Source organism: Phaethon aethereus (genome assembly GCF_964289735.1).
Source record: "Phaethon aethereus genome assembly, chromosome: 10".
In the NCBI taxonomy this organism is placed as follows: Eukaryota; Metazoa; Chordata; class Aves; order Phaethontiformes; family Phaethontidae; genus Phaethon; species Phaethon aethereus.
The window spans coordinates 8,576,148-8,596,073 of record NC_138586.1 but is presented as its reverse complement, the minus strand read 5'-3'; positions in this window follow the sequence as shown (position 1 = coordinate 8,596,073).

Below are 19,926 nucleotides of genomic sequence, written 5' to 3'. Positions count from 1 at the left end.
TGTATATAAACAGTTTAAGAAAAATGAAATGCAAAGGTTAGCAAGAGGCTTGCAAAGACTTTGTCATGGTTTCCTGTTTAATAAACAGAGCTAGTCTGGAAATCATCCGAGAGACAGAGGTGTTGACATTCTCATTTTCATTGTTGCATTTAAAGTTTTAGCTGCTTCTTAGGACCATAAAATATGATAATGAGCTTTTTGAACATCAGTGACAGCACACCATTACTAAGCAGACTTTCTTTCCCAGCACCTCTCAGGGGTGAGTGCTCCTCCAGGCCTGTGCCTTCCACGTGGGAAACGGCTGAGGGAAGAAATTCCCCATGCAGTATTAATTCAAGAACAGGAATGAAAGATCAAGGTCCTGAAGATGCCTGGCAAAGCAAAGGAGAGCAAACCAGTTATCTAGGAAGAGGTATGAAAGGGGAACTTGCTATCACAGGCAACATATAAACCCGGAGCAGACAGACTACCTCAGACAACTGCTTCACCACTGGAGTGGGGAAGAGACATCTATTGAAAATAAAATACATAGCTCCAGAAAGGCAGAGGCATTGCAAATGGCCCAAAGCTAAGACAGAGATTAACATAGCTTTCATTTTATTTGCATTTTATTCTATTGTTTTAAAGCTATAGAGTGGAAGAAAGACTTCTAGGGTCAGAATGAAGTGCAGATTTTCAGTAACGTGCTCAGCAGAACAGATACATAAATCCCATTAACAGTAATGGAAATTGGTTGTCTAACCCAAGTAATTGAAATTGTGTGCTGACTTTGCTCTCTTCCAATGTAGTAGCTCTCAATCCTGCCTCTTTGGTTGCTCTTGGTCAATAAAATAGTCTTTGTTTCTACCATGGCAGGATCGTGCAGAATAAAAAATATTTTCCAGATTTGAAGACAGGTCTGCAGCTGCAGAGCCACCAGACTTGCTCTGGGACCTCTTGGAAAAGGCCAGTAGCCTGATGAAAGTGGGGACAGAGGGATGTTGCTATAAGGGAGGTGCCAGGCTGCATCTGAGCATCAGTCAATGTCCAACAGATTGTATTTACATGGCTCATCTTTGTTCCCTGCTGAGGCAGGATTACATGTTTTCCTGCGTTTTCAAAAAAACCTGCCATTGTGTTGTCCTGCTGTGACTAAGGAAGTGAGCCTCCAGGCCAGGAATAAAAATGCTCTTTTTATTATTTTAACTAGACTTAACAGATCACCTTCTTCTTTTGGTAAAACTGGTTCTTCCTCAAGGGCTACTTGAATTTACTCTCAGCTTCTAATGAGAGTAAATTCTAACTCTCAGATTTTAATGTGGACAAGACTTACACTAGGAATGGAGGACAGCAGTGAAATATCATCAGCGTCTTTACTGGTCCTAGATGTTTTCCCCCTGTACAACTGTGTGCCTCTAAAGCTTGAATCTATTCTTGAACAGGTCTGGTCCTGCAATCTGCCCTCCTCCTGAGGATATCAGAGCCAGCTCTGCAGGTAGCCACCCTGCCTTGTCCTGCTCATCTGTTGCATTAAGAGGCAGAGCAATTTAGCAGAAACTAAAGCCCCTTGCGTTACAGTCGATCCTCAAATATCAGAGGGACTGAGAGCAGCTGAGCTTTGATGCCCAAAGTCAGGGTTAGTAGTCCGGTCGCACCCAACCCCTTTCGTTGGACTCTCACAGGTCTGGATGCACTACTAACATCACACTACCTGCTCAGCCGGACACCTCCTGAACTCATACGGCCACACTTAGAGGTACGGTCACATTCAGGGACAACACACGTGGCTGAGTCAAACAATAGTGTGATTTATTGAAGCAACAGATGCACAAGTTCTTTGGATTGCCTGTGATAAATTTACTGTCTGCAAAGCATGTGCAATTAATTACGGTTGGGTTACACATGCGTGGGGTGATTAAACAACTCTATAGAGATTCCTAAAGTTCCCGGGGATCCACCTGGGATAGCCGAGTGTTCGAATCTTACCCAAAGATGTCCCAATGAGGGAGAAGAGAGGGTCAGCCCATTGGCAGATCCTAAAAGTCAGGAGTGATGGTATCTTCCCAGACATCCAGCTCTCTTCAAACTACTTCATAGTGTTTTACTTTTGCAGGTGGAGCTTGAGTGACTCTAGTCATACATACCTTTATCAGGATTGGTTCAAAATTCTCTCGCTTCGTGTTTAAAGGTACAGATTAGGAAAAATTCAGTGCGCACGCTCATTGAGGGGTGGCTGCACCTTGGGAGGTGGGTAACTTTTGAGAGGGGTGTGCGTTTTAGTATTATAATGATATTACAATGAGCAAAGTTCACTCCAAGTACAGCATTTCATCAAAGTTGACAGGTCACTGACCTAGGGCATTGAATGTGCAGCTCATTAATGTACACACTGTGTACCTTTAGATTCCCTTGTTCACAGGGCGTGGCCGCAACATCTCCACTCCGCTCCACCCTCCATGCAATTTCTCCTAGAGTCGGCACACCAAGTTCCCCTGATGTTGCCAACATCTAGGGTTGCCTAGGGAATTGCCATGGTACAGACTCGTTGTACATTAGCTACGTTTCACCCTGTCTCAATGCTGTTGTTAGAGTGTAAATTTCTAAATTGCCCCTCAGCGATTATTCCACACCATCGTGTTTGGTGTGTGGACATGCTTCTGTGTGACGAGCAGGTCTGACCTGTGCTCTAAAACCTCCTGGACAGATGAGCTCTTAGGTTGTCTATAGTCTAAAATCTGGAATTGCTCCTGGGTGCTTCCACAGAAAGCAGCCACGGGAAGAATTCAATACAGCGTTTCACTGACTAGCAGAGGAGTCTCCCAGCAGGTGACAGGCTTTGAACACCATTGAATCATGCATTTTTGCTGAGTAGTTTGCATCTGCATGTCCTGGGGTACATGCAGATGTACCCCAGGACATGCAGGAGGAATGAAAGGAGGAAGAGCGCCCATCACTTCAGGAGGGCTGTGGTTAGCCAGAACATGAGAGCCAGTAAAACACGTGGCGCTGATGCTCCAGCTTTGGGCAATTCTGATTTGTCACAAGTTCTGTTGAATGAATAAATCCTTGATGAGAGTTTTTCTGAAAGCTGGAGTGTCATGCAGCTCTGGTAGTCTGGAGGCATGTTCAGTTCTGTCCATCAGCCCTTGTGCAAATGAGAAGCAGCAGTGTTGGTTAGGACAGGCTTGTTATTCCTGCTGTGTTTACACTCATGTGAGTAAAAAATACAATCACAGTGGATCAAGAAATTACTGTGAAAGCTGCAACTCAGACATTTGGGTATGGCTGGGAAATTGCTTACCAATTTTCTTCTAGTTTATAAACCTGGAAATGAGACTCTAGTAGAAATATGTGTAGAACTTGGCACCCTTTGTCAGGGACTGGGACCTTACTGCACTGAATGCAGTAATGCAGAGGTAAGAGATGGCCTTCAGCCCCCAAAACCTTCTAGTCCAAGCAAAAGAAGTGAACTCAGGTAGGGTAGAACAGGAAACATGGAAGGAGAAGGTGATTTGTAAGTTTGGTGGTCCTGCAGAAAAGGTTTTTTGCAAGAAAGTGTCTGAAGGAGGCCAATGTGTTTGTTTCGTGAAGTGTAAGGAGCAGCTTCTCCCAAGCAAAAGGAATAGTAGGGGAGCAAGGGGCAACTGTAATCATTAGAGCAGATCACTGTCATGGAGTCATATTCTGTGGAAACGTGTAGGGCAAGAACATGTTTTCTGAGCTAGAAGGAAGTCAATACCAGTGCGTCAGTGATCCAGACATGAAACAACCACCTGGATGACAATTTTTGTTAGGTGGAGTAGAGGACATTCTGTGCATTGAGATTATGCTGAAAGAGTTTGCAGGATTTGGGCACAGTTTGACTACAAGAACCCAGGAAGAGCATAAAATGACAGATTATAACCAGTTAGAGGGGTGATGGTTCCAGTGAGCCTTTGTATACTCAGATAAAAAGAAAGGAGGTATCTGAGCAGGCTTGGCAAGGAGAGAGTCTACACAGCACTTTGTCCAACACAACTCTGGGAAGAGAAACCTGTCAGGTAATGCCCTATGGAAGTTCCTCCATTGGCAGCACAACTGAAAGAGACAGATGGTTGTCCATTGCTCTGCAGAAGGACTGGATCAAGTACCAAGCTATGTAGACATGGTATCTTCATTTCAGATCTAACATGAAATTGCAGCTTTGGCCTGGAGCTCACAGAACTAATGAGGCTACTGATACCTGCCAGCTGACTCGTACCTACCTGCCATCCATTCCTGTGAGAGACTGAATCGTAAAACATTGGTCTCAAAGATTGTTTATCTAAGATAAGGATGGCTACATGGCCACAGAGATCTGCAGTTGACGAAAAACACCCTGCCAAATTAACGTCTACAAGACATGTGATAGTCGTGTGAGGAGCGGGGCTGGAGCCACCCACTGTGGTGCATATGCAGGAGTGTGAAGATGTGCTAAATTGCAGGCCTTGAATGAGAATAAAAAGGACTGCCAAGACAAGTCCTGGCACCAGCTGCCTCCGAGCGCAATCGCCCACCACCAAAAACATCGAGAGACTTGGACACTGGGACGCCATGGATCCATGGTGGTGACTATCCTTGCAACTCTATCCCGAATGCTTGCTTGATTTCTGTCTTTTTATTCCATTCTGTCCTATCACTACTAATTCTTTACTTTTGATGATAAAAGCTGTCTTGGGTATATGGCATTTGACCTTGTTTGTGTCTTAATCTTGCTCTTGGGATTGTATCAAAACCTCCCCCGATATTGGATTGGGACTATTCCTTTCTAAGTCTCATTGTCTCTATGGGAAATCAGGAACGACTTGCCTGAACTCAGCTTGTGGTATAAGAGGGTTTATGATGGATGGTGTTACAATTGCTTCTTGTGATTTATCAGTTAATTGTCTTTCGATAAATCAATGTAGATCAAAGTTAATTGATAGTGCTGACTTTAGACCACAATGTCCTGCAACACCAGGAGTCATAAGTCACTTAAGTGAAAAACCTTACTGAAGCATGTTGAACCAACACGGTGATCTTTATCAGCCAGAGCTGACGATTTCACAACAAAGAAAGAGTTATCTTGATGGGGTATACAGTTACGCTATCTTCTTTTAATTCTTTCATGTTTGTGTACCATATTAGTCTTCCTGTGATTGTGGTTGGGGTTGATGCAAGATTATGTTTTCTGTACGACCTGCTTGTTCTGGCCATCTCTTTATTTCTTTCCAGTCCTCTGGAACACCCGTAGCATTCCAAGCTTGTTCAGAAGTCAAGGCTAATGAATGTTAATGGGTTTCAGGAGAAATGGAATAAGAACTGATGCCTGCGGACATCTCTCTTCAGCCAAATTTTTCTGCTGTGAGACCTAGAAATGATCAGGTACAGTGAAAAGCAGTTAGCAAAGTCTCATTCTACAGACCTTTGTGCAAGAGAGATCCTCTGAGGTGCATGGACTTCACAGTTGTCCCTTGATTTGGGACATTAGTGATCAATGCCAATATCAGCTTTCTCTAGGCAGTTTTTCTAAGCTTTTATTTTTCTGGCAACTCTAGCTTAATAACTTTATAGGGGTGTGTGTATTCCAAGTTTGACACGTTTTCCGTGAAAGACTCCCTGAAGATCAATGTTATTTCTTCCCAGCAGCCTGTAGCTGGGGTATTTGTTTGAGATATTTGTAGACCATTAATTTCAGGGAAGACTTTGACTCAGCTGGTAGTTGAGGAGAAAATTACTGTCATTTGGTTGCCAACAACTTTACTTAGGCTGAGATACTGGCATAAGATTTGACCTTAATGAAGGGCACCTCTGTGGTGTTAAGAGCCCAGGGCGTAGTGGAAGAGACACCAGGAGTGAACTACATCCCTTATGTAGACCCCTGGTAAATAGCTGCCTTGCCCCTACTGGTCAAGCTCCTCAAAAACCCTGGGCTAGCCCTATATATAGGGCTATAAACATCACAAAGTATAAGAACTGGATGTGCCTAAGAGGCAAATGAGTTATAGCTTGGCTCACCCCAAGTAGTCAAGACCTTCTGTGCCTTTAGCACTTGTGGTGTTTGGATATAACTGCATTGAGGTTGGAGAATGTGCAGCGACAGGGAATGGCTGAACCCAAAGGACTCTCTGTACCTTACTAATAATAGTGTCATTTTTTAAAAAAAACCAACCTTTTGCAGTTCTGGTAAGGGGATGATAGGACAACTTGCCCAAATGTATTTAAAATGTGAGCTTTGGGATGTCATTGGAAGGATAGATGTTTCTAGCTGCAGTAGATCTGGTATCAAAATGAACACTTGATATAAGTAATGTGAGAGGCGTCTGCATCCCCTGTGTGTGTTCCAACCTTCAGAATAATAAACACTGGTTGTTGGCTTTCTTGTAATAGCACCTTGCCAGTGTGCTGCAAGATGCTCATGAACTCTGCCAACAGCGCTGAGAAATGCACAGGACCATGGAGAGAAAGCTGCAACACCTAAAGGCCATTGTCAGTGTTCTCAGTGAAGGTATCTGGAGGACTTTGGCTCCAGTCTCCAAAGTAAACCTACAGCTATTTTCACTGGATGTTTTCAGCTGAATGTGTCCTCTAGAGAAGCAGATTTACTTTACAGAATCTTGTCTAACAGAACTCAAAAGGTTGTAAGAAGCTGAAGGCAATGGAGCAAAAAGACGACCCCTTTGGGCAGGTAGATTAGGATAGGTATTTTGTTGCAGAAAGGGAGGAGATGCAGAAACACACTGATCAACTTGGATTAAAGATAAAGCCAGAAACCAGTTCTCAGCTAAATGAATAGAGGATGACAGCTTGTGCAATTACTTACCTTAGTTGAGGGACAGAATTGGAGAATTAGTATGATTTATAAATATAGGGGGAGAAATTATTTTCATATTAAATGTTGAGAAATCAAGCACCAAAATACAGAGCTAAGATCAAATTAATTATTCTTTTCTGTACTTAGAACATCCTAGAGAGGTTTGTCTCCATTTCTATATTCATTTAATAATTTGCATGGCACAGCACAAACTAGAAGTGTTTATAGAACCCTTGAATATAGTAAATTATAAGGCAGTGCCAATTTATCTTGATTAAATTGAAATGAAATCTAGGTACACAAGACTAAAGGGAACCAACTCACTGCTTCTGGCACTGTTCTGTAATGTTTAATCTGAAATCAGAACATCTTAGTTGACCGAAACACAGTGCCAAATGTTTCACATGTCTGTAAGATGGTGTTGTGCTTCCAGTCCCATTTCCCGCTGTGGCTTTCTATCTTAAACAAGGTTGAATTTTTGTTCAGGGTATTCAATACATGTAGTATCTCCACGCAGTTAGGGAAATTGCCTATATATTTTCTTACGCATTAGGAGGAGGTTATTTGCATTTTCGGTTGCTTCATTTCATGTTTCTTAAAAGATAAACACAGTTCATTATGGTTCATGCCCAAGAGGAAATTGGGATTTTTCTGAATGTGAAAAAGATATCTTCTCAGTCACTTAAGAGTGGAGGTTAGTGTGTCTCAAACTCATTGAAGAGCATGGGTATGTTTTCAAAGCTCAAAATAGAAGGCACTATTAAAATATCCTCTATGTCATTTTTGTTGGTTTTGCCCCCTTCCTCAACTATAAAAAGAAGCAGAAAATAACAGAGCAGTTCTTCTTTCACAGTGAACCCTTGTCCCTAATGTATGTATTGCTTAATGCTTATTCTTTCTTCTCCAACTTAATTCTTCTGACAGATTTCAAATTCTTTCTCGTTTCCGAAAGGGTGTGCCATTTGTATGTTCTGCAATGACTAGCAGAGCTGCCCTCAGCTAGAGGGAGAGATAAAATAAGGATGTGTTCTCAGCAAATAGCCGTTGCTTTAAGGTGAGGTTATTGTCCAAGTAAGAGTTGAGGTGGCCTGAAGCTGCTTGGAAAATTTTGGTGTCTTACTGAAACAGCTGTGAGAAGTGTTAAGTCATGTTCAGTTCTGTTGTGTTTTTTAAGGAGTGTCCTATGTAGCTGCACGTATGAATTATTTTGACTTTACTTCTCAACAGTCATGCCTACACACTTGATTTGGTGCAAGTAGGTGCTAGTTGTACCATGTGAGAAGTCTTTGCAGGAATGGCTTCTGAATACTGCAGCTTAATGGAGTGCCCAAAATTAATTTCATTATTATTTTTCTGTAGAGGAGAGGCACTGCAGCAAGCAAGGTTTTACAGATAACCTCTAGCTTCCTGCAGACACAGAACCACTTTTGGAGCGTTCTCATCTGCAGGTATTAAAGAAGTTCTGTATTGAGATTTGCATTCTGCGTGGAATAAATCTCTCATTTTAATCAAATGCAGAGTTTTGGAAAAAAAAATTAGTGTTTTCAAGTTACGGTTAAGGGTGAACTTTTCAGGAGTGCCTAAACAAAGATGTGTGGATCTGATTTGCAAAGGTGTTCAGCTGGTTAAAATTATGGAGGGATGGTTACTGGCAATTACAGAAATGTGAAGGTGCCTCATTCTCCTTGCAGTCACGCTTGTTAGGGTTTTTGTCTTTTCCTGTCATTCTCACTAACTGCTGCTCTGGACCTTGAAGCAATTAAATACTTTTTACATAACCAGCCCAAAGATACACAGGTGTGGTTGCAAATTCAGCCAGAGAGGCGGCTTCTCCCAAGAACAGCGCCCTACATCTTCTCTCGGTGGCAGTATTTACTGAGAGATGTCTTGGTGACTGGTGCTCACGGGCATAGTCATACACTTGTATAACTGGAATGTCTCTCAAATGGTTTCCTGCTGATTGATTGTTTCTTTGGAGGTTTGTTAGGTTTCGTTTTTCACTCTATGGGCAACCCCATTTGTCGTGGGAAATCTTCACTGCATAAAGACTTCATTGCAAAGCAAAGTACAATAATTCCTACCGTTGTTTCTCACTTGAATATTACTGTCAATGCCTTTAAAAGCATAGATGTTTCAAGTAGATATTTTATGTGTTTTGTATTATCTGATGGGAGTTAATTTTGCCCACCAGACAGTACTTCATATTTAAAAGTGCTTATATCTAGAATGCTGCTTACTAAGCAAGTGAGCAGAGGTGGAGAGCTGCTTGAGATAGCGAGGTATATCCATGCCATCTACAGGTAGAAGAATGAAGCTGGGAATGTGCAGCTTTGACATCTCCTGTGCTGTCCAGGCTCGCGCTCTCGGATCCTGCTACGGTGGCAATGGGCCCTGCTGCGTGCAGCAGTGACCAGCAGGAAGGGGTGAGGGCAGCGCTCTGTGTATGGACCCCCGTCGGTCCCTCTCCGGCAGGGTTGGTGCAGGCAGCAGAGAACCAGCCAGTCTGTGGAATGTGGCTGTGACTGTGTAACTGAGAGCAGCTGTGTCATTTGGGTTCTGCTGTCACCTCCGCAGGAGATGTGGGAGGTGGCCAGTTGTGGGTGCCGTGGTGCCCCTCCACGGTACAGAAGAGCATGAAGAAAGTCATCCAAAAAAGGCTACTGCAACAGGGTACTAATAAAATCCCCATGATTGAGGGGAGAACATGAAGGTGTTTTATGAGAAGGGAAGCGGGGGGAAGTCAGTAGAGCCCAACAGTTTTTCAGGGAAGAGAGAACTTTTTAATTGACTGTCAACCATAACCTTGGAAACCTAAGGAAAAGAGGCATCAGCATGTCTGTCAGCACAGATATGCATCAGTCTTCCCTGGCTAGACAGCAACATGATTACTTATTTCACCATGCTGTTCTAGATGATTCTGTCCACCCTAAGACAGGAGGACACTGTTCCCACTCTGCTTTCCAGCTCTGTGGAGTCATGGACTTTGTCCAGGATTTCTTGTCCATGGAAGAGCATGTCCAGAACAAGCTGTTGCTTCTTGGAGGGAGCATTAAGCATCCCTCTTTACCAGCTCTCTGGTCAGCTGCATCTCTCCGTGGTAGCTCTAGCAAACCCAGTGTGACCCATGTCTCCTGCTGTGCTCTGAGAGGCACAACTTCAGGAGCCCCAGGTAAAATGTTATCACTTGAGAGCCCTGCGCATTCTTCATACTACACTTCCAGCTGTGAGCTCAAACACTCTGCTGGGCACTAAATGCAGGTCAGGAGAAGTCATAAGCAAAGGGCAGTCCGGAGGCAGTCTGCCCTGCCTCATCCTATGACAAAGGTTATGAGTAGAGTTGTGTAAATAACTGGTTATTATTTTTGCTGATGAGTGGCTGAACTGCCCAGTTACAAATGCTGATATTTTTTCTCTTCTTGCTGAAATGGAAACCCTAAAAATTAACTTTGCATCAGATTAAGTGCTGTTAGTACCAGTGCCAGCAGTTTTGATTGATCCCAAACTGTTGGGTTTAGCTTTGATTTTGTCACCCTGCTTGTTTTGCTCCAGGTAAACTACAGCAGTTCTTTTTAAAAGGGACAACGTACGGAGCTGTTGAAAAAAAATTGGACAAGACTGGATTATAGATGTAATGTACAGTGACTGAGTGACGTGGTGAGGGTTCTACTGTTGTAATTCTGCCTAGGAAAAGAAGAGAACTGTTTCTGCTACTGGAAAGCAACTATTGATGAGCATGGTCTCTGCTCTCCTCTCTTTGGTTCTGCAATCTGTTCTTGGTTTTGGAGCATCTCTGCATTTTCCTGTGTAATGGCAAGGCCACGGGAATGAGGTGCATATTGTAAATGAGGTTATGTCAAGACACTGTGATTTATGACCATAATGTTGCAGTCTTGTCTCAACTTCTTTGCACAACTTATCCTAATGTCCTCTACTGTTATCTGGGAGGAGAAAGGGGACCTTAACTTACAGCTCAATTTATATTAATTGCATTTCCTTTTTACATGTCTGTACCAAAATTTTGCTAGTTGTTTCACAGAAGTTTAAAGAAGGTAATCAACAATACCATGCACTGTTGTACAGCACGTTTCAAACAATTAATATGACACTTTCTGAATTAAAAATAACGAGTAGCATAGATGATCAAAGTGTTTTGTCAAAGGGCAAACATCTGTGCTGACTGAAAAGCTTTGAAGACACCAGCCCATTAACACCCATTAAATAGATGATATATGGGACTGTGCTAGGGAGCAGGCTTTGTGGGCGTTCTCTGAACAACCCTGAACTATGGTAATTTTCTCTCCGAAGTGCTGACAATCAGTTTAAAAGCTCTTTGATGTATCTTACCTCCTTTATCCCCACCTGTTCTGCTTTTGGAAGCATAGCACCTTGGCTGGAGGCTCCGATGTGCACAGGTACCATGTCCAAAGAGAGGGTGCAAGTGCGTAAAGGGGTATGTAAGAACCCTCTGCAAGGGACGACCCTGACACTCTGTCTCACAAGGTCTGATAGGCAGGTTCTGATTATTCCAGCACATCTTCAGTTGCCTTCCCAGTTGCTGATGGAAAGACGAGGTGAATGGCTGGAGACAGCAACCATCAGTGACAGAGGGATTCGGCAGAAGACCTCAGGCAGACCTCTGGGTCTTGGCCCCGCATTGTTTGCTGTTCACCACAGACCAAATGTGAATTCATACAGACTCAAAAGCTTATCCCCAGCCAGCGTGTGTGTAGATGGGTACATTTAAGATAGTGTCTGAGGAGTATGGTGTGATATTGCACAAGGAGAGGGTTTTTGCAAATGATTCCAGGCTTGTAAAAGATCTGGGAGCAACATGTAAGCACACACTTCATCCTTGTGTGGCCCACCAGGATGAAAACCTCTGTTCTATTTTTATTATTTATTCAGAGGATCCACAATGTCGCATTTGCTACATAGGTCTCAGCATGGACTGTTGTAGCACCTAGGGGTGTGCGGTGGTGCATTTCCCTCCTCCCTCCTCGCCTTGCACTTGGTCCGTTCTGCAGCCTGAGAAATTCAGTTGTCTGGCAAGCCTTGGCCTTTGAACAGAGAGTTTGGTGATTGAGAGCACCTTGACCATACCAAGCACTCTTGTGTAGCTGAGGTAGAGAATGGCACCGATCGTACCAGGAATGCGGTTGTCTGACCAGGGTGAGGAATGAGAACAGGACCAACTAACTATCTCCTGAAAACCCTGGAATGACTGGTGCCAGTGCTACTGGAGACCTGAGAAATTACCTGTCTGGGTTCTAGCAAGGGTGGAAATTCACTGATGCCTAAAGTCAATCACCTCCCAATCCTATAAACAGTGGTCCCAAATGAGGCCCTTTGAGCCCTCCTGGGCCACAGCGTGCTGCGACCAGCATCTCCGTCTGAGTGGGACACCTCTCAGAGCTCATGAACTCTCAAGTTCATCATCAACTCAGAGGCCAGCATGAACTTGGGCTGAAATCCCTGTTGAAGCTCAACTCTTCGCCCATTGAGAAGTGCAAAGCATTCAATGTGAGTATTTCACTGGATTCAAGGGGAACTTTTAATAGGTTGCCTTTGTGTATATATCTCTGTATATCTACTTCTTTTCTTTGTATCTCGTTATATGTGTCTGTCTCTATATCTACGTTTCTGTGTGTGTGCACACAGGTAATTTGAGAATCTTGGTAAGTTTTAAGTTATGTTGCTCAGCTTTCTTAGGGAATTGTCACACCAACCTGATTCGATTTCCCTGACTCTGTAAATCATTCCAACCTAACTTTAATTTGATTTCTCTCTTTGCATGTTTTTTCCACGTTGAATAAGTAATAGAGTGGACCTTGCCATCGAATTCTGTGAAGTCGTGCTTTTTACAAAGTTATATTAAAATCATTGGCTTTCCAATATCTTTAAGTGGCCTAAGCCACTCATTCACGACAGGATGGGAGAGCAGGAGGAGGATAGAGGATACTGCTGCTGGGCATGAAGGGCTGGCTCACTGCAGCTCATGGGGGAAGTATGCTTAGAGAGTCTCCTAGTAGTTTGTTACTTGCACATATAGGACAGTTGTTCTTTCACCCTGGTTTGGGGTGGTTTTTTTAGCACTGGATTGAAATTTAATTGGAAATTGTATGTCGATTTTAAAGGGATGGAAAAAGTGACTCCTTTGACATGGCTGGGAAAAACCCACATCTTATGAACTTCTACAAAGACTGGTGTGGAGATCCCAAACAGGGAGTATTGCTGCCAAATCTGTGAGCTGTAGACACAGCAATCAAGCTGCTGAGGCTAAAGTTTGAAGAAGTTAGTAGAAAATTTTTCTCCTGAACCTAGGTGTATATTGCCCCATGGCAATGTTTCCATAAAAAATATTTTACATATGAAATGAAGACTTTTTCATCTTTTTCTTCAGTACTCATAGCTGAATTTTTCCTAGTCAAGGAAGTGCTTGCCCTTGCAACAACCCCTGGACTGGGCTACAGCATTTCTATAACCCTATTTTACTGCAGGACAAGTGGGCTGCAGGGAGCCTGCAGGACTCATCTGTGATGAACGTGTTCAGCTATAGTGGATAGATGTGAGCCTTGGTGTGCAAAAACCAAGGCTAGTCCCTTAACCCTGGACCAATCTCCCTGCCTTTAAGTTGATTTATGCGTAGGATTTCACTTCATCATATTGTATACTGTAAGTCATGCAGACACATTCTGCATTAACATGTGCAGAATATACAGGTGCTTACAATCCAGGTTTAAATACAGATTTCCACAAAACAAGGTGCTTTGCATGCATGCAAACAATTCTTTTCATGTCATATGAGGATGTCTGTTTAAGATCCATCTTCAGTGGATTTAGTGGAGCAAGTTAATCCAACAACTAGGATGCTTTTGTTTAAAGGTAAAAGTCGAATGTGCAGTCTGCTGTGAAAGACCAGTTGTGTACTTCTGTCCACAGCAGTTACTCCTGCTCATTCAAATGATTGAAAACTAATTACTTGTGATATACACCTCAGCTACAAATGGGTTCAGCCAGCAAATGTCTGATGCAGAAACCAACATGAAAACAGAGCTTTAGCCTGAAAGTTCTAGGTGTGTTATGCCCTTAAGACGTTTTTATTCTATCTGCTCTGCTCCTTCTCCACTCTGCATAAAAATTCCTACCAGCACTTTAAATTTAAGCAAATTAAGGGCACACACTGAACTACTTGTTATTAATAAATCAGCACTATTTTCTAATTCCCTATTCATGCTTGACATGGTTTAAAACTGCTAATCCTTGACAAGGCAGCTAAATTTGGTGCTAATTTATTGATGTACTCTTTTAAGGAACTTTGGGTTTCTTGTCTATAAATTAAATTTAAACAGAGAATTCAAGGTCCTTCCCATTTTAGAGTAGAGAGCAGAGATCTGTGTGCTGAAAACATCGCATGTCCTTCAGCTTACTGTACAACATGGCTGAGGAGGGGTTGCCTCATTTTCCTAAAGGGATGTGTGCCTTGATAGCTGTCTCTTAAGGTCAGCTGTGCTGATGGCTTCTCCATCTCACACCACTTGAGTTGTCTTGGTTCACCTTGAAGAGTGCTCCAACCTCTTCTCTTCCACTAAGCTTTTTGTTCCTGTCCCGAGCTCAGGCGTTGCTCGGTACCGCAGGTGGTTTTTAATGAGCTATCCCAGATGTGGGATGTCAGTGCCGAGCCTGGGAGAGGCTCTGTTGCTCTGCAGGGAATTATTTTAGAGTCCTTGCACATTTTCCATTACCTTGGAGCCTTATTTCAATCTTAGTCCTGTACGTTTATGTTAGTAACATGCTCCTTTACCAAAGGAAGTTTATTATTTTCAGAATATTGCGATTTCATGGCAACTTTTTTTTTTCTTGGTGGTTGTTTTCTTGCCTGGGAAGGAGTAAATGCTGGGGAAGCTTAGAAAAAGCCTGCTGTAGGACCCTGTTCTGTGCCTTCCTCGCACTGAGCAGAGCTGCGCTTTTCTGTAACACGCCTTTTCCAGCCGCACAGCCACACTTACAGGTCTGGGAAAGACAAGAGGAGCAGCCTGTGCATCCATGCCAGACTCCTGAGCCACACCGGCGGCTGGGCTGCCATGGCAGGAAGCAGCTCGCCTGTGCTTGGGTAGCCAAGCAATTTGAAATCTGGGAAAAGCAGGTAGCTGACAACTTCATACTGACCGTGGCTGATGCTGTGGTGAACCTTGTGTGGGCACTGAGGCATTAATACAAGGTTCCTTCGTGTGGTTTGGTTTCTTGTCCTACCAATATTTTTGAGGGTTTGATGTTTGTCTTGGATTAGATCAAAAACTTGCAATTTTTAAAGTGATTTCATTCGAACACTGGCTCCTCCATCCTGTCTGTCATCCCAGATATTTTTGTTTTGGAAAACAAAGTGTTTTGTCAGTTTTAAAAACACCTCATAATTTGACAAATTAATTGAAATAAAGCTTTCTCTGAAGAATATTTTTTTAAATGGCAATTATCATCTCAGACATTTCTGGGAAATTGACAGCAAGTTTTATCAAAATCTAAATGGCTTTGCAATTAAAAAAGGCAATTGCTATTGAACTCCAACAAAACTTTCTGACAAACCGACCACAGTAAGTGTTCTTGCCAGTTCTGAAAAAAGTCCTTTGTTTAAGACAACCTATGGTTCTAGACATCATGATAGGAAGTAACTCTCTCAATGTGGATGTATTTTTAAAACCGAGAGAGATGCAGGTGGAAAGGGACTGGCATAGTGTGTCCGAAGGGGATCCAGCCAGCACTGCCTCTCTCCAGCCAGCGCACGGGGGACCAAAGCAGTGCAAGTTTAATATATACATTAGTGCAACTAGGAAATGGGGCACCTCTCCTTCTGTGTCTTTAAAGGTCCCAAGTGCCAAGTTTTTCCTTAGGTATTTGCAGCAAAGCATTGATTTTCACAAATGTTGGGCCAGAGGTATCACCTGCAGCCACCGCACCTCCCTTCCCATGTCTCTTTGCCTCCCAGGGCTCCTTGTGGTGCCTTCATGGTCCCCGTGGTGAGAACCGGTCTGCGTTCTTGCTCCCCAGCACCTCTTGGCTCTGCTCTGGGTGCTGCTGCCTGGACTCATCCCTGAGCTCATTATATTAGGTATTTCCTTTATGGTTTTGCACAAAAAGCAGTGTTTGTCCTGCTGGATCCTCTTTGCTGGGTAGGGATTATCAGCATGCTTTGGGGAAAAACACGTTCAGGCTTATCTGTCCTCCTGTCTGTCCACAAATGCCAGTGGAGTAAGGAGAACGCACATACATGCCTGTGAACAAATACTCACCAGCTCATGTTACTGTCTGTTTATTGCAATTTTTATGGCATTGCTGTGAAGAATTTCTCTGCCTAGCTGTCCTTAAAATGTTATCAAATAGTCTAATAAAGTTTTAGAAATTCAGAGAAGATTGAAACTTGTAATTCTCAAATGCTGAGCCTGGGTTGGTGGAGTTGGTAACTGGTGAAAATAATGCTTGCCCAGGGCTCTTCTGATGGTGCATCTTGGCTTTTATGGGATTTCCTTGCAGAGATTTTCCATCCTGAGACCAACCACATTCCCACTTGTATGACATACCTGTTACAGCTGGGATTCCTGAAATGCTTTGTCCTCTTACCAGGCTACAGTTCTTAAATGAAAAAAGCAAATGGTGTCTCAGCCTGGATATCACAGGGGTGGGAGTGACTATTGAGAGGTGATCTCTAAGCAGGATCCTGAGCCTGGAAAGTTAAATGCACACTGGATTTTTCTCAATATAGTGTCTGCTTCACTGCTAATAAAGCTGCTGGGAAGGGGACAAGACTAGATCTGCCTGGCATTCAAGTCTGGTTTCCACAGCAGGCAGGGCTGCCTCCTATTTAGCACTGCTGAAAATTCTCTGAGAAAAAGCCAGTGGCTAAGACATGTAATGTTAATTACAGATAACGTCGACTGAAATACCTGGAGGAGACAGGCAGTAGCTGCAGTCTGTAGAATCCAAAGGGACTTGTCTGAGTGGCATTAATTTTTAATGCTTTAATCAGGATAAATTCCCTCTACAAAGCCTTAAGGGGAGTAGAAGTCTGTTTAATTTTTTGAATATAACCTGAATGAGAAAGCAATAATTTCAGCAGTCTCTAGTGATGACAAAGTTCTTAATTGGACAACAGGAAAAACAAACCCCTCATTTTTATCCAAGCCATTTAAAATTCAGCTGAAGCCAGAGAGAGCGCAGCAATTCTATTATCTTTATAAGCTATTCCGTAAGATTTAATTCTCTTGCATGCTCCATTTTTTAAATTTTGTTTTTAAGTGAGACTTCATGCTGCCCTGATAGACCCTTCCCTGCTAAAGCCGAAAGGTTTTTGCCCAGGAAGAGGCAGGTTTCTCCCCTCCCCTGCTGCTATGGCTTGTGTAGCCGGCTGTGGGGTGAGCTGTGCAGAGAGGACCCGCGCAGTGCGGGAAGGGGAGCGGCAGTGGAGGACCCGCTGCATTCCTCTGCACCCCAGGAGCTCTTCATCCTGCTCCAAAAAGAATCCTTCCTCGCCAGAACATAATAGTGTGCTAATGACCTTTCAGAACCCGGAGCTGTATTCTACAGGTGTGCGAGGCATATGGCTTCTCCCCTATTAGCAATGCAAAATTAATCAACCGGAATAATATTTAAATGGTTGGCTCGGCACGAGCCAAGAATCAACAAGCAGTTGTCCCTTTTCCCCTGCTTTTGACAAACATAAGAAAGAACTTTGATTAAAACTTCAATTCTCCTTAAAACAGATATCCCTTTGAATGAAAGGCAGCAACGTCCTCTAGAAGATCTATTGCATTTCCACTGTCACTTCCCAAGAAAACTGCTTTTCATGTCCAGCAGCATCAGATAGAAAAATATGTTACTTTCCAGTTGAAAAGCAATTGCTGTCACTAAACATGCTGTAATTCAGCAAAGTGACAAAGTTCAGGTTGATCTGCATAATTTTTCTGTTTGGGAGTTTTGCATTTCAATTTAATTTCATAGCACGATGCTGTTTGTTATTGCCTGGCCCTCGCTGATAGTCTCAATATGCTGTATGTCTACTCTTCTGTCTGTTAAACAGCACCAGGTTACGGAGTTTATAGACTTCACCACAGAGCAGAAGCCTGGAGTGTTTTAACACCCTCCTCGCTGCAACAGCAGAACCTCGATAATCGCGGTGGCACTCCGGGGAGAGCTCAGCACGGTCCCGCTGAATGGCGAGGGCAACGCAGGCAGGGACTTGCCAAGCCAGGACCTGACTGCAGGGTGCGGTGCCCAGTTTGCTAGTTGGCATAAGTAATGTCTTTCTGGTGATCTGCAGAAGGTGATGGTGGTGGCTGGAGTTTTGTTGAATCTTAAGGGAATGCTGAAAGAAGGGCAAGGACGGAATACAGAAACGAGGGTCTAGGCACAGATTGCTCTCTGAAAAGTCCCGGGATAAAACATGCAGGGGGCTGTTCAGGGGCTGTTTTATCCTGTTGCTGTTAAGGCAGCTGCAGCCGAAGGGAAGCTCTGCGCTGGGCTTGCCCAGGGATCAGGGCCAGGATCCCATCAACGAAACTGTATTTGTCATACAGAGATTCGCCCCTTCGCTGGGTCATGTCACAGGTACCACAACTGAACAGGAGACTCGCTTTACTGACCCCTTCCCAGCTTAACAGCATCCCACACAGCTGGAAGGGGATGACCTTGTTCCTTCTGGGTGTTTTGGGGAGCTTTGCAGTGTTTTCAGGCTAGCATGGGGCCTCCTGCTGCCTGGGGGACTGGCACTGACTGCACATTGCTGATGAAGCTCGTCTTTCAGCTGCAGTGTAAATACTGATTTTGTTCTGGCTGACACCAGGTTTGACCTGATTGCACTTCACTGGAGTTCATTGATGCTGGTGAAGACAAGATCTGGTCCTGTAGCCTGCCTCCAAAATAGCTGTATCCACGTCCTGTGGTACATAACACTGCCTCTCTTTCTGTTCACCTATAAAATGTGTATGGTGCTGCACCCCAGGGCCTCCTTCTCTTGTCATCTGGGCAGTTAGAGGAAACTATCGTGTCATCTAGTTGAGTAATTGTGGGAGGGCTGAAAGACTCCACTTAAAATCTCAGATAATTGTGGTCACTTTATTTTTGATTCACTTAGTGAAAGAAAATGTGAAATTGCCACATCTGATAATTATGGTAGTAGTTTTCTTTTGTTCTTGTTTAAGTGCTGATTGAGTATAGTTCATTAATGACTTTGCTGAGTTGTTTCAAAGAATATTATCGTTTACGAGACTAGAAACAGTCTTTTTATTGAAAGCCCCTTTATCTAAAAAGGCCCTGCATGACACAACCCTTAAAAGGACCATTTGATCACAAAAAATATCAAAGGCTACCTGACTGTTGCAGAAACATGGAAACAGAGCTGCCTGGAGATGCAGAGGTAGATCCTGTGGTGCATGATAAAGAAGGGCTTGGCTTATTTTGTAGCCTTTCTGCTACAGCAGTGAGATGATTGTCCCCATCTGCCACTTTCCCAGCACCGGCCAGACGTGGTGCCTTATAGACTTCAGCCAGGCTGAGGTTGGCTGGCAGCATCTGAAGCTATTAGGGACGTGGAACCACTACGTGGGGATGGGACAAACCTGGGAGCTGTGTTCCCATGAGGGAAATAAGAATATGGCCAGCCTAAGGAAAATACAAAGCTAATATATGAATTCTGGACTTCGGCACCCGCAGCCTGTCTCTGCTGGGAGCCGAGGGGGCGGCAGGCAGGTCTCCGAGATGCCTCCTCCCGGCGTGCCGCTCGCAGCGGGGTGCAGCACAGCCCTGCTGTTGCTGCGCTCCTCATCCCTGCCTTGTTTAGGAAATGGCATCTCACTGCCCTGAACTTTGTGGATGGGGTTTCTCACCCTGTCTGAGGCTCTGATTTATGTCGGAGCTTGTTTGCAAAGTTGTCTGCTGCTGCTCAGCTGTAGCCAGCGTGTTTCTGGCCTCCGGCCAGGTAGGTGCAGCGCTTCCCGAGATACCGTCTGCTCCTTGCTTGAATGTTTGGGTGCTGGCCGTCGGTCCTCGAGTGCTATCGCCCTGTGGTCTCGCCCACGCAGCCTCTAGCCTGACGCCGGTGCTTCATGGGAGGACTGCGGGGCACTGGCTGTGCCGGCATGGAGCGCTCA